The sequence below is a fragment of the Acanthochromis polyacanthus genome, chromosome 10, assembly GCF_021347895.1.
Source record: "Acanthochromis polyacanthus isolate Apoly-LR-REF ecotype Palm Island chromosome 10, KAUST_Apoly_ChrSc, whole genome shotgun sequence".
In the NCBI taxonomy this organism is placed as follows: domain Eukaryota; kingdom Metazoa; phylum Chordata; class Actinopteri; family Pomacentridae; genus Acanthochromis; species Acanthochromis polyacanthus.
Window position 1 is genome coordinate 20,198,548 of NC_067122.1, and position 11,486 is coordinate 20,210,033.

An 11,486-nucleotide genomic window follows, 5' to 3' on the forward strand; every position below is an offset into this window, starting at 1 on the left:
AACTATTTCATAAATTTGTTCAGACATATAGTTAGTTTTGAGTGGATAATGTCTTCCGGCATCCAAGAGGGCGAGGGGATAGTAAGTAGTCATACAGCAGTTTGCTTCTCACAAAAAAATCTATTGATCGGGCGCAGTTCAGATATGAAAAACTTGTTTATGGCTGAAAATTGCCTTCTTTTCTTTTCCTCCTTCCTGTCTCACTCCTTCCACCTGTCTCTCCGACTCTCTCACTCCTCAAGTCTTTCATGTCTGTTGTCTCAGATCGATACAGACTCCTGGGGAACCGAGCAGACAAAACCCAGCAGCTCGCTCTTTCCCCACACACAAACCTGCACACCATCCAGCGTACGCATACACATGAACACACATGCATTGTTTCATTGAATGCCTTCTTCTGGGAAACTGGTAGAATCACAATCAGTACAAACAGTACAAACATCAATACAAAACAACTCACAGGGTCTGATAAATCAGCTCTTTTAATCCTATTCAGTCCATTTTTCCAGCTTCCAGGCTCCTGTTTCTCAAACAGCTGCACAAATTAGAACTGTATCAACATTTTCTTTCTCTCCACAACTTCAGCAACCATTAATGTCTTTGTATTTTATTTTGTTCTTTTCTGAATGATCTATCTTTATACATTGGCTGACATTATTACTGTTGTGTCGCTTGATAAAGGGCAGCTATTAGGAGACGTAGGAAAGGAGGAGAGGTGAGTGAAAAGACCTTTTTACACGGCTAGAAATTTGACGTGGTTCTTCTGTTGTCTCCTATCATCTGGGATTTAAAAGATGAAAAGATTCTTCATTTATCAGAAGCAACAACAACAAAATTTAACCAAATGTTTGCTTCGTGTATTGACGGAAGCAACACCTATGTCTTGGTTTGCTTAAACAAAGCTCTATCACACAAGCTAACTCAAAGTAAATCTGAGCATCAAAATGGAAAGAAAGAGTTTATTTGGAGCCTTTGACAAGTCCTGATTGAGTGACTTGTGAACACAGGACAATAGTAAACACAACAATGAGATGCACACAGCAGAATGACTGTCTGGCCAACAGTGCAAACAGAGGTCATGTGTCTGCAGTAACTCACTTGTACGATTCCAGCAGGTCCTGTTGTGCTGCTACACTGTTCTACGACAGATTACCAGTGTCGCCTGGGGTTTCTGGCATCTACATGTGAAGGATGACAATGTGGCATCTATTGTCCTGGGAATACAGAGGATCAGCATTGTCACATACATCTCTCTGAGTGGCAGCATCCATCCATCTCCCAAGCTCTTCATGTTGTGAAATTTCCTCTTGTGTCTTCACTCCTTACTCTCTTGCCTTTTCAGTTGCTCGGTGAGTATACAACGTAAATAAACCCAGCATAAAGGCTTTTATTGTTCAGTTACAAACTTGCAACCATTAGGAGGCACAAAAACATCCATAAATTCTTCACAGGCATCAGGCCACATGTCACGATCGGTGGTTGGAAACCGGTGCAAGAACTCAGGTCTACAGATGGAGAGAGTTTAGGGATTTTATTGTGAGGGAAGGGAGTGGTTTGTGGAGGTTGGGTTGTCTGGGGCGCAGGGCTTGGGTCGTGGTGGTGATGGGATGAAGATTTCTTTATGGCTGGGGTTTGGGGTTGGTCTTCGGCTGTGGTCTTCTCTTGGCTGTGATTCTTGGCTTGGGCTTGGCTGTGGTTTTCTCTTGGCGGAGACTCTGGGCTCTTGGTTTTAGCTGTGGATCTCTTTTGGCTGAGGTTCTAGGCTTGGACTTGGCTGTTGAATTCTCTTGGCTGAGGTTCTAGGTTTGGTCTTGGCTGTAGAATTCACTTAGCTGTGGTTCTGGGCTTTGGTCTCGGCTGTGGTCTCCTCCTGGTGGTGAATCTCGGCTGGGTTCTGGCTGTGGATGGCTGAGGGATGATCTAGGAATCCGTTGTGCTGAGCAGAATGAACTGTAGTAGAAAACAAAGGTAGAAGAGGATTACTGTTCAGAGAATTCTAATCTGACCTCAGAGTTCTAGGCAAAAATAGCGAAACTTGACTTGGTCGGCTGGAGAGTCACTAACTTGGTAGTCATATAACAATCCGGCATCGAATGAGTGTCTGAACCGGCTTTTTATTGTCAGAGATGTGTAATGATGAATCGGAGACAGCTGCTCAGCCAGAGCTGCACCCTTGATGAGGAGAGTGGCCTCAGCTGAAGCTGAAGCCACTCTGACCTACTTAGGAGAGCGAGAGAGAGAGAGAGAGAGAGAGAGAGATGGACCAAAGCACAGCATAGACAACAGGAACATGGCACCAAACAAAGCCTGGCACATAATAAAATAAGGCAGCAGACAAAAACCTGACCAGGCAGGACGAGAGTCATGACACCACAATAATCTGCACAGAAAGACAACAAATACATTTACACATTCCTATCTCTCTCAGAAATCTTTGTTCACTAAACATGGCAATGTTGTGATCACAAAAATGATGCTTCAAGTTAAGACAGTTCCTCTGTTTCTCATGTAACAATAACCATCTGTGGCAGGAACGTGTCATTTACTATTCGCACAATACAAGAAGAACATAGAGGGAGATTGCACTGTGTATGAACTACTTTACCTATTTAAAGATGATTTAATCTTTCTCCAAAAAGAGTTAAAGGGATAATTAAATTTCCTTTAAGTGTTCTCCTGTGTTCTGTTAAGTAAAATTACTATTGTGGATGTCCCATTAAACCTCTTTTGCTCACAATGTGACCTGAGTCATTTGATATTTAGTATCTTCAGATATTGAGCTCCAATCCAATACCATTTCCATATACACTTTAAGTCAATCATTCAAAGTTTATGTGTATAGCCTTTTACAACAGCCCACAGGGTGACCAAAGTGCTTCAAAGTCAAAAACAAGAATTAAGTATGTGGATTAGCTGTAGTACCTGGTTGTGTGGGGGTTTAGTTGGTAAGGGGCAGCATGACAAAGTCTTCTGTCCCATTTCATGACCTCTGGCCAGAGCAAACATGTTAAATTAGGATGTCATCAATTAGATGATCATTTCTACATCCCAGTAACACATGAAACAACTGCACTGGTGGCCACATTAAGTGTCTGCAGCTTGAAACAGCATTGCCAGCAGAGAAAAAAAAAATTGCATTACATATTTGTCAATTATTAATAAATAAATGTTCAGTTTTTAAGAATACTAATCAAATTTATGTCACCTGTGTGACAGTGGATGTAAACAAAAAGTCAGGCTTAGGTTTGTTCCGATAGCGATCAGTTAATAATCACATTGATCAGCTCTGAGCCCGATCCCTAATCACTGTTTGTGTCAACAGAATGGCTTTGAAGGGGGAATAGATTGATAAAACGGCTTCAGTTCCCCATCAGAAAGGGTGGTCTGATGTCAAGGTCGAGCGAAGAAAATATCCCGAACTTAAACTGATGTTTGTATTGTCACGTGGTCCTTTTCTCAGGTGGCTAAAATAACTTTTGCTGCTGCTTTTTTGACAGCAGAACATTGTTTAGCTTCCATGCTGGTCCTCCTGTCCTCTTCTCCAAACTGTAAGGATGACATCGACATCTACTATATGTAATATAGTGACTTTTAAAATGCACCTTGTGCAAATACAGGTCAAGGAAAGTAAACTATTGCTTATAATAGCTTAAGACTGCTTTTACACTGAATGTGTGTCTGTTGTTTAGACTGCGCCTTGTTGTATGCTCTGTTTGTATTGTGTTCTTTCCATTCTTGTCGTACATACACAGAAAAAAAACCATTATACTTTATTCTGGCACATTTATCTGGCAAACTGCTTTGATTTTTTCCCCCTGTACGTCCTTCACTATTATCAGAGTGCTTAAAGGGCAGAAAAACATTGCATGATTGTCATTAACCTTGTGAACCCAATAACCTGCTGGAGGTTTTGAGAGGCATGTTTGTTTTTTGGGGGGAAAAATAATAATAACACCATTTATTGAAGCCAGAATCTTCAAAAACAGTAAGAATCATTGGGCTTTTAAAAGTCTGACAATCCTTGAACTCGTCATCTGTGATGTTTCGATGTCAAAACTTAACCAAATCTAAGCTTAAATCAGATATTTGATTAAAATCACTTATTAAACATGTCTCATCCATCCATTCAAAAATAATCAAAAAATCTGGAATTCAGCTGGCTGAATTCAACTGAACTGCTGCCACACAGAGCAGATAGGGGACAAGCATGGAAACAAACTGAAAATGTAAGTAGCATGTCCATGTACACACGTGGACAAAATTGTTGGTACCCCTCAGTTAAAGAAGGAAAAACCCACAATTCTCACTGAAATCACTTGAAACTCACAAAAGTAACAATAAATAAAAATTTATTGAAAATTAAATAATCAAAATCAGCCATCACTTTTGAATTGTTGATTAACATAATTATTTAAAAAAACAAACTAATGAAATAGGGCTGGACAAAAATGATGGTACCCATAACTTAATATTTTGTTGCACAACCTTTTGAGGCAATCACTGCAATTAAACGATTTCTGTATTTGTCAATGAGCGTTCTGCAGCTGTCAACAGGTATTTTGGCCCACTCCTCATGAGCAAACAGCTCCAGTTGTCTCAGGTTTGATGGGTGTCTTCTCCAAATGGCATGTTTCAGCTCCTTCCGCATATGTTCAATGGGATTCAGATCTGGGCTCATAGAAGGCCACTTTAGAATAGTCCAACGCTTTTCTCTCAGCCATTCTTGGGTGTTTTTGGCTGTGTGTTTTGGATCGTTGTCCTGTTGGAAGACCCATGACCTGCGACTGAGACCAAGCTTTCTGACACTAGGCAGCACATTTCTCTCCAGAATGCCTTGATAGTCTTCAGATTTCATCGTACCTTCCACACTTTCAAGACACCCTGTGCCAGATGCAGCAAAGCAGCCCCAAAACATTACTGAGCCTCCTCCATGTTTCACCGTAGGGACAGTGTTCTTTTCTTCGTATGCTTGGTTTTTGAGTCTATGAACATAGAGTTGATGTGCCTTACCAAAAAGCTCCAGTTTGGTCTCATCTGTCCAAAGGACATTCTCCCAGAAGCTTTGTGGCTTGTCAACATGCATTTTTGCAAATTCCAGTCTGGCTTTTTAATGAGTTTTTTTTCAGCAGTGGTGTCCTCCTTGGTCGTCTCCCATGAAGTCCACTTTGGCTCAAACAACGACGAATGGTGCGATCTGACACTGATGTACCTTGGCCTTGGAGTTCACCTTTAATTTCTTTGGAGGTTGCTCTGGGCTCTTTGGATACAATTCCAACGATCCGTCTCTTCAATTTGTCATCAATTTTCCTCTTGCGGCCACGTCCAGGGAGGTTGGCTACTGTCCCGTGGGTCTTGAACTTCTGAATAATATGAGCCACTGTTGTCACAGGAACTTCAAGCTGTTTAGAGATGGTCTTATAGCCTTTACCTTTAAGATGTTTGTCTATCATTTTTTTTCGGATGTCCTGGGACAATTCTCTCCTTCGCTTTCTGTTGTCCATGTTCAGTGTGGTACACACCTTTTCACCAAACAGCAGGGTGACTACTTGTCTCCCTTTAAATAGGCAGACTGACTGATTATGAGTTTGGAAACACCTGTGATGTCAATTAAATGACACACCTGAGTTAATCATGTCACTCTGGTCAAATAGTTTTCAATCTTTTATAGAGGTACCATCATTTTTGTCCAGGCCTGTTTCATTAGTTTGTTTTTTTAAATAATTATGTTAATCAACAATTCAAAAGTAATGGCTGTTTTTGATTATTTAATTTTCAATACATTTTTATTTATTGTTACTTTTGTGAGTTTCAAGTGATTTCAGTGAGAATTGTGGGTTTTTCCTTCTTTAACTGAGGGGTACCAACAATTTTGTCCACGTGTGTATATATGCAGTCACTTTTTTCCAGCGCTACTAACAAATACGGACACTAGGAAAAATGTACATGTTGATTTCATGCAAAGTTTTTGATTCTTGTTTTTGCTACATAAGTAAGAAAAAAATTCAAATGCTGGTGACATTTCTGAGTTCTCTCTAGTTGTAGCCCTCATTATGCTGTTTCCATAGGGATGCAGGACTTTATATTACAGTTAAAAATGAGCCCACAGTGGGTAAAAATATGTAGCAGACACTACTTGAGGTGCTGTACTACTGTAATATATCATCACTCAAATGTCAGGAATCACGTTCTAGACTCAGCATATGCCAAAATCCATACTTGTCAGCACTACAGAAGAAACCACTGACACCTTCAGTGAAAAGTCATTCATTTGGAAACAGCTGGAGTAGTTTTGTAACACTAACATTTCTGGCTTTAGGGATTCAGTAATTGGTACAAAAATATATTTTTGGTCAGATACTCTTCCAAGAACTGTGGCTTCTTCAAAAGTAAAAACAGTATAAAATGAATTTGTGGAATTATTTGGAACAAGTTTGTAACATTTGTGTGTGTGTGTCTGTGTGTGTTCACGATGATGGGCATGTCTCTGCAGCAGTTGAGACGAATGTTTAATTACACGGGTTCAAAGACACTCCATTATAAGAGAGTAGAGAGAATGGAGGGGAGGAAAAGGAGTGGAGAGCAGGAACATAATCCGTCCTCCTGTGAGCTCTGTGCGGCTGTCAGACAATGTTGCAAGGACAAATTTAATTTAGTCAGGGGATTTAGCCCATTCAGTGGCTGACTTTGCTTTGTAAATGTCTAGTTCTCTTTGGCTGCTGTGAGCTGATGAAGAAGCAGAGTTAAAGGATCCAAACTCATTCACCTTTGCAAGCTTCAGTTTGAACATCTAATTAACTTCAAAAAAATGGAGAAAGACTTTCATGCCATAATTAGTTAAATATTAGCCCCACAATTTAGAAGGCTGAAACATGTGTACCCATATTACCTCAGCAATTACACTTACTTGCAGAAAAATGCAGAAACACTGAACGTCGACTGTATCGGGCAAATATTCCATTTTCTTGGCCTCCGAGATATAAAACAGCTAACCAGCCAGTCTACAAGATTACCACTTTGTGGATAAAACTGTGAGCATCTGGTTCAGCTCACAAGTTATATTCCATAACCTTCTGGGAAAAACTACAAAATAAATCCCTGGAAAAATCTGTAAAGAATGAAACGGCGAAAATATCTTCTTTCCTGTAAAGCACAGAGATATCCCTCGTGTGCAGAGAGATTTGCTGGTGAAGAGGGCATGCCTTCATAACAAGACTGCCTGTCTCCCTCCACCCACCATAACCACAGAGTAAGTCCCATTGCACTGAGCTGACAGGTGCAAAGGTCTGAGAGAGTTTAACTACTACGCTGTTATCCCAGCATGCTCCGGTCTGTCCCCATATGGCCAAAGGAAGCCAGAAAATAGATAAGAAAAACTGAAGAAAGCTGTCTGGACTGAAAAAGTGAGTGACTGAAAGAACATCCCATCACATTGTACACGGGCCTTATTTGCCCGTCCAAATGGCATATTATCAAAGGAAGAAATAAGGGAGCTTCACCTTGTTTTCACCTATCATTGTCATTGCAGTGTGATGGAGGAAAAATGACAAAACACAGAGACTGACTGGTGAGAAGAGTTAGCTGTTAAATGTCAGAGTAGATAAAATGAAACTGTGAAAAATAAAACTGTTTCTGTATGGTTTATACATCAGACACAGAATGAGTGAGGACAGAGTAAATGAATGCTCACACAAATTAGTGAGAATGTTGAGACTAAAGCTTGGATATTAAAGACAGCTGCCAGGAAGAATAGAAAAGAGACTGATGTGAAAGAAGGAGCCGAGCAGATTGTTGACTTAATGAGTTTAGTTCTGCACATCGAACTCATCTGTCTGAATATCAACACACTGACTGACTTTTACTTCTGAAATTAACATCTTATGTCCTGACTTGTTTTCAAGGGAGAGACAGAGCAGAAAGCACAGAGAAAAGAGTAGAAGCTGAGAAGCAAACGCTAGAAAGCAATGTAAGGCTATTGACACAGTCCAAGACCTTGAAGTAGTTTTCCTTTCAGCTGCACTCATACACTTCCTTAACTACAGCCAAGCTCTGTGCAAACTCCACACATAATTATAGTTACCACTGTTCAAACATGAAGACGGATTAAGCAGACTTCAGTAATGGTTAAAAAAAACAATTCTATGATGCTGTATCACTTTGCCCCTGTCATTATTCAACCTTTTGGGTTTTTCAAAGTTTTGGAAATTGCTCTTTTAAGCTTTGGTAACATTTTACAAATTCCAGCAGCTGGATGAACAGAAAATCAAGCCTTATTTTTGTGTTTTTATATGAACCATTTATTTTTAAGGCTATAAAAAAACACCTAAAATCTCTGTCATTTTTTACCACAAAAATGTTACCATAGCAGAGGAACAGGGCCTGTTCCAAGTCAGCTCTATATACTGATTTCAAGCAGGTTTGTCCACGATGTAGGTCCCACATACTGATAACTAGTTAGACTCTGGGTTTTTGCTGATGTTTGCTACTCTCTCAGACAAGAACTAAACTAGGGAGCTACTCAAAGGCTGAAAATATAAACTAATCCTGCCTGATGTTGACTTGCAGGGTCACATTTTATAGTGTCTAATTATTTATTTATGCAAACGTGTAGATATAAGTAGTTTTCTTGTACTACAGAGATTAGTTCACAAATACGAATAGTCCACTCTTCTATGATATGAAGTTTCACAATTTAAAACAGATCACCAAAGCAGTGAAATTGAATGCTCATGCTCCACCTGTCCACCAACATCAGGTGATTATAAAACAGTCCAGTGAGCAAGATTCAGGAGGACTGATAAGCAGAAACAGAAAATGATACTTATGATTATGTTTTCATTAGTGTATAATAATTTAAAAATAAGAATTGTTTTGTGAGTTTAGACATGCCATTCTGATCATATCTTCCCTTATCTACATGTTACCATTTTGAGCTGGGCACCATCACTGCATCCTGGGCTTACTACTGCCCAAGACGACTGTCTGTTTTAAGGAATTAAAAACAAGCCACAATGCTTTTCGCCTCTGAAACAAAATGATAATAGGTACAGCCAGACCATTATCTGGAGATATGTCTGGCTATTCAAGACCAGGAAAGGGGTATTCATTTGGTTGCAATCTCCAGATGAGACTAAATCCTACACACTGGACCTTTATTTTATCAGCCCAGACAGAGTGCTGAACTCATGCTTGCATCATCTGACTGGCATCAGACTGTTCATTTATAGTTTACCATTAGTTGCTTAAGCTGCCTGGCATTCAGCTGAATGGTAACACATGGTGTCTTGTAAGACATAATGTTCGTGTCTGTGTTTATTGAGCTGGATTTGTTCTCCCAGTAGTGAAACATTTAGTTACTGTAACACATGGAAACACAGCAGCTCTGCTATTCTTTTACAGTGGAGGTGCAACCACTGCTTTCCAGAGCCATGGTCAAAAGAGTCAAAACCGTGATAAAACGAGAGAATGTACAATGATATTAGTAATAGAGTCATTTACTACTGTAAGCACAAAGCTACTCAGAACAGAAAGCTCTCAATAATCATCAGTCCCTCTCTTTTAACATAGAGAAGTGTGTGCATCCAAAGACTGAGTGTCCAATCAATAGCAGCCCAATAATCAGACTCAACTGCCATTTTACTTTCACTTTCTCTACACAAAAATCCATGCTGTGCAGATTCAGGGGCCTGAAAGCAGGCTAGATCAATGAGGCTGAATATTAAATGCTTCTGGAAGATACAGCGTGGCATGGTTTTGTAATGGGTTCGCTTCAATGTCGAATTTAAATTATCTTTACCGATTTGAGAGCTTTTGTTCTGGGAATAGATTGCTAGTCTGGAAGAATCTATTTAAACAGCATTTAAGAGCTTTGCACATTTGTGTGTTTCAATTCTTAGATACAGCTCTGATGTGTGCTTTGTTCAATTTTGTTGAACAAAGCGGCATGGGGGTAGAGTGGCCGTCTTGCAACCGGAGGGTTGCCGGTTCGATCCTCGGCCCGTCGTGCTCATGTTGAGGTGTCCCTGAGCAAGACACCTAACCCCTAATTGCTCCTGGTGGGTCGTGGTTAGCACCTTGCATGGCAGCTTCCGCCATCAGTGTGTGAATGGGTGAATGTGATGTATCATGTAAAGCGCTTTGGGTACCTTGCAGGTATAGTAAAGCGCTATATAAATACCATTTGTTTTAATAGTAACTTTAACCAGATGTATGAATGTGTCATATACATTTCTAGTTTCTTTGGGAGTATTTACCATCCTACAAACTACCATTGAAAACCTGGAAGCAATGACTCTAAGAGCAAAAGGTAAAGCTTGACCTTTTTTATGTTCTTCTTATTTACTTTAATGTGCAGAAGTGTTATAGTTGGAGACTTATCTCATGACTCCCACATCTTTTAGGAAGGAGGTTTGCAGCTATAGTCCATCCATTCTGTGTCGCTCCCTTTAGATTACATTTCTCCTCCAGAATCTCTCCATCCATCTGCTGAAATCCTATTTTCATGACAAATAATAAGACACACACACTCACTCCATCTCTTCTGCCCGTGGCTGCCAGAGAGTGGGACGGAGGAGGGATGGAGGAGAATTAAAAAATATTAGGGGAGCAAAACATTTTGCTTCTCATATGAACTAATATCAAGGTAGCTGGTCCAATGATTAAAGGTAACCGAAATCACACCTGTGATGTGCTGCATTGCACCATGGGTTTAAGAGACAGTTCTCGTTTTACAACAACAAAGCAAAGTAAACTGCATCTTGTGTGTATTCCAGTCATTTGAACTACATCATATTTTATGTTGCTTATTCACACCTAAAACAAGTATTACCTTAACAATAAAATATTAGTTTCAAACGTTTAAGTATAAAGGTGCTATGAATTAAAGATTACTGTAATTAATTATGACTGAAGATAAAGTAAATACCATAAATTTATTCTCTAATAATAATATTCTAGCCATGTAATATACAGATAATCAGTGTTCAGTGACAAATTCTCGTCTACAACTAAAGATGAACCTCTATTTTATTGCTCCCAAAATAGTCAATTCTACTTGGTCATTATTTAATCTAATTTATCTTTTATTATTAAACCAACTGGCTTTGAATGGCCGCTAACAAACAAAGCAATCGTTATGATCCAAAAGGGTACTTTAAGTAGCACTGGTATTTAATTCATTCTTATGTAAATTATTTAGCAAACTAGAGTCCTGCTGTGCCTCTCAGAAAATGTGATGATATTACTCCATGGTTGTATGTTTTAATTAAAGGGACACCATGTCTGCAAACGAAATGGACTGAAAAAAAACATCTTAAACTCTGACTAAACTGTGACTTTGAAGATTGGAGCTGCTGCTCTGGTAACAAGATAGACCAAAGTTTGCTCCAGGGAACAGAAAAACCTGGGCGTTTTCCAAACTGTCAACAAGCTCAACTGTAACTCACTTATCCACATACAGGGAATAGGACCCAGATGTGAAGTCAGCATGT

At 39.6% G+C, this 11,486-nt stretch overlaps 1 long non-coding RNA gene across 1 annotated transcript; it reads right to left on the bottom strand.

Moving 5' to 3' along the window:
* Positions 1-1,516: 1,516 nt before the first annotated feature.
* Positions 1,517-2,445, bottom strand: LOC127535796 (uncharacterized). Its single transcript, XR_007944679.1, has 2 exons — positions 2,065-2,445; positions 1,517-1,950 (listed from the first exon to the last, which is right to left on the bottom strand). It is a non-coding gene; the product is annotated as an uncharacterized LOC127535796 (long non-coding RNA).
* Between the last annotated feature and the right edge of the window lie 9,041 nt (positions 2,446-11,486).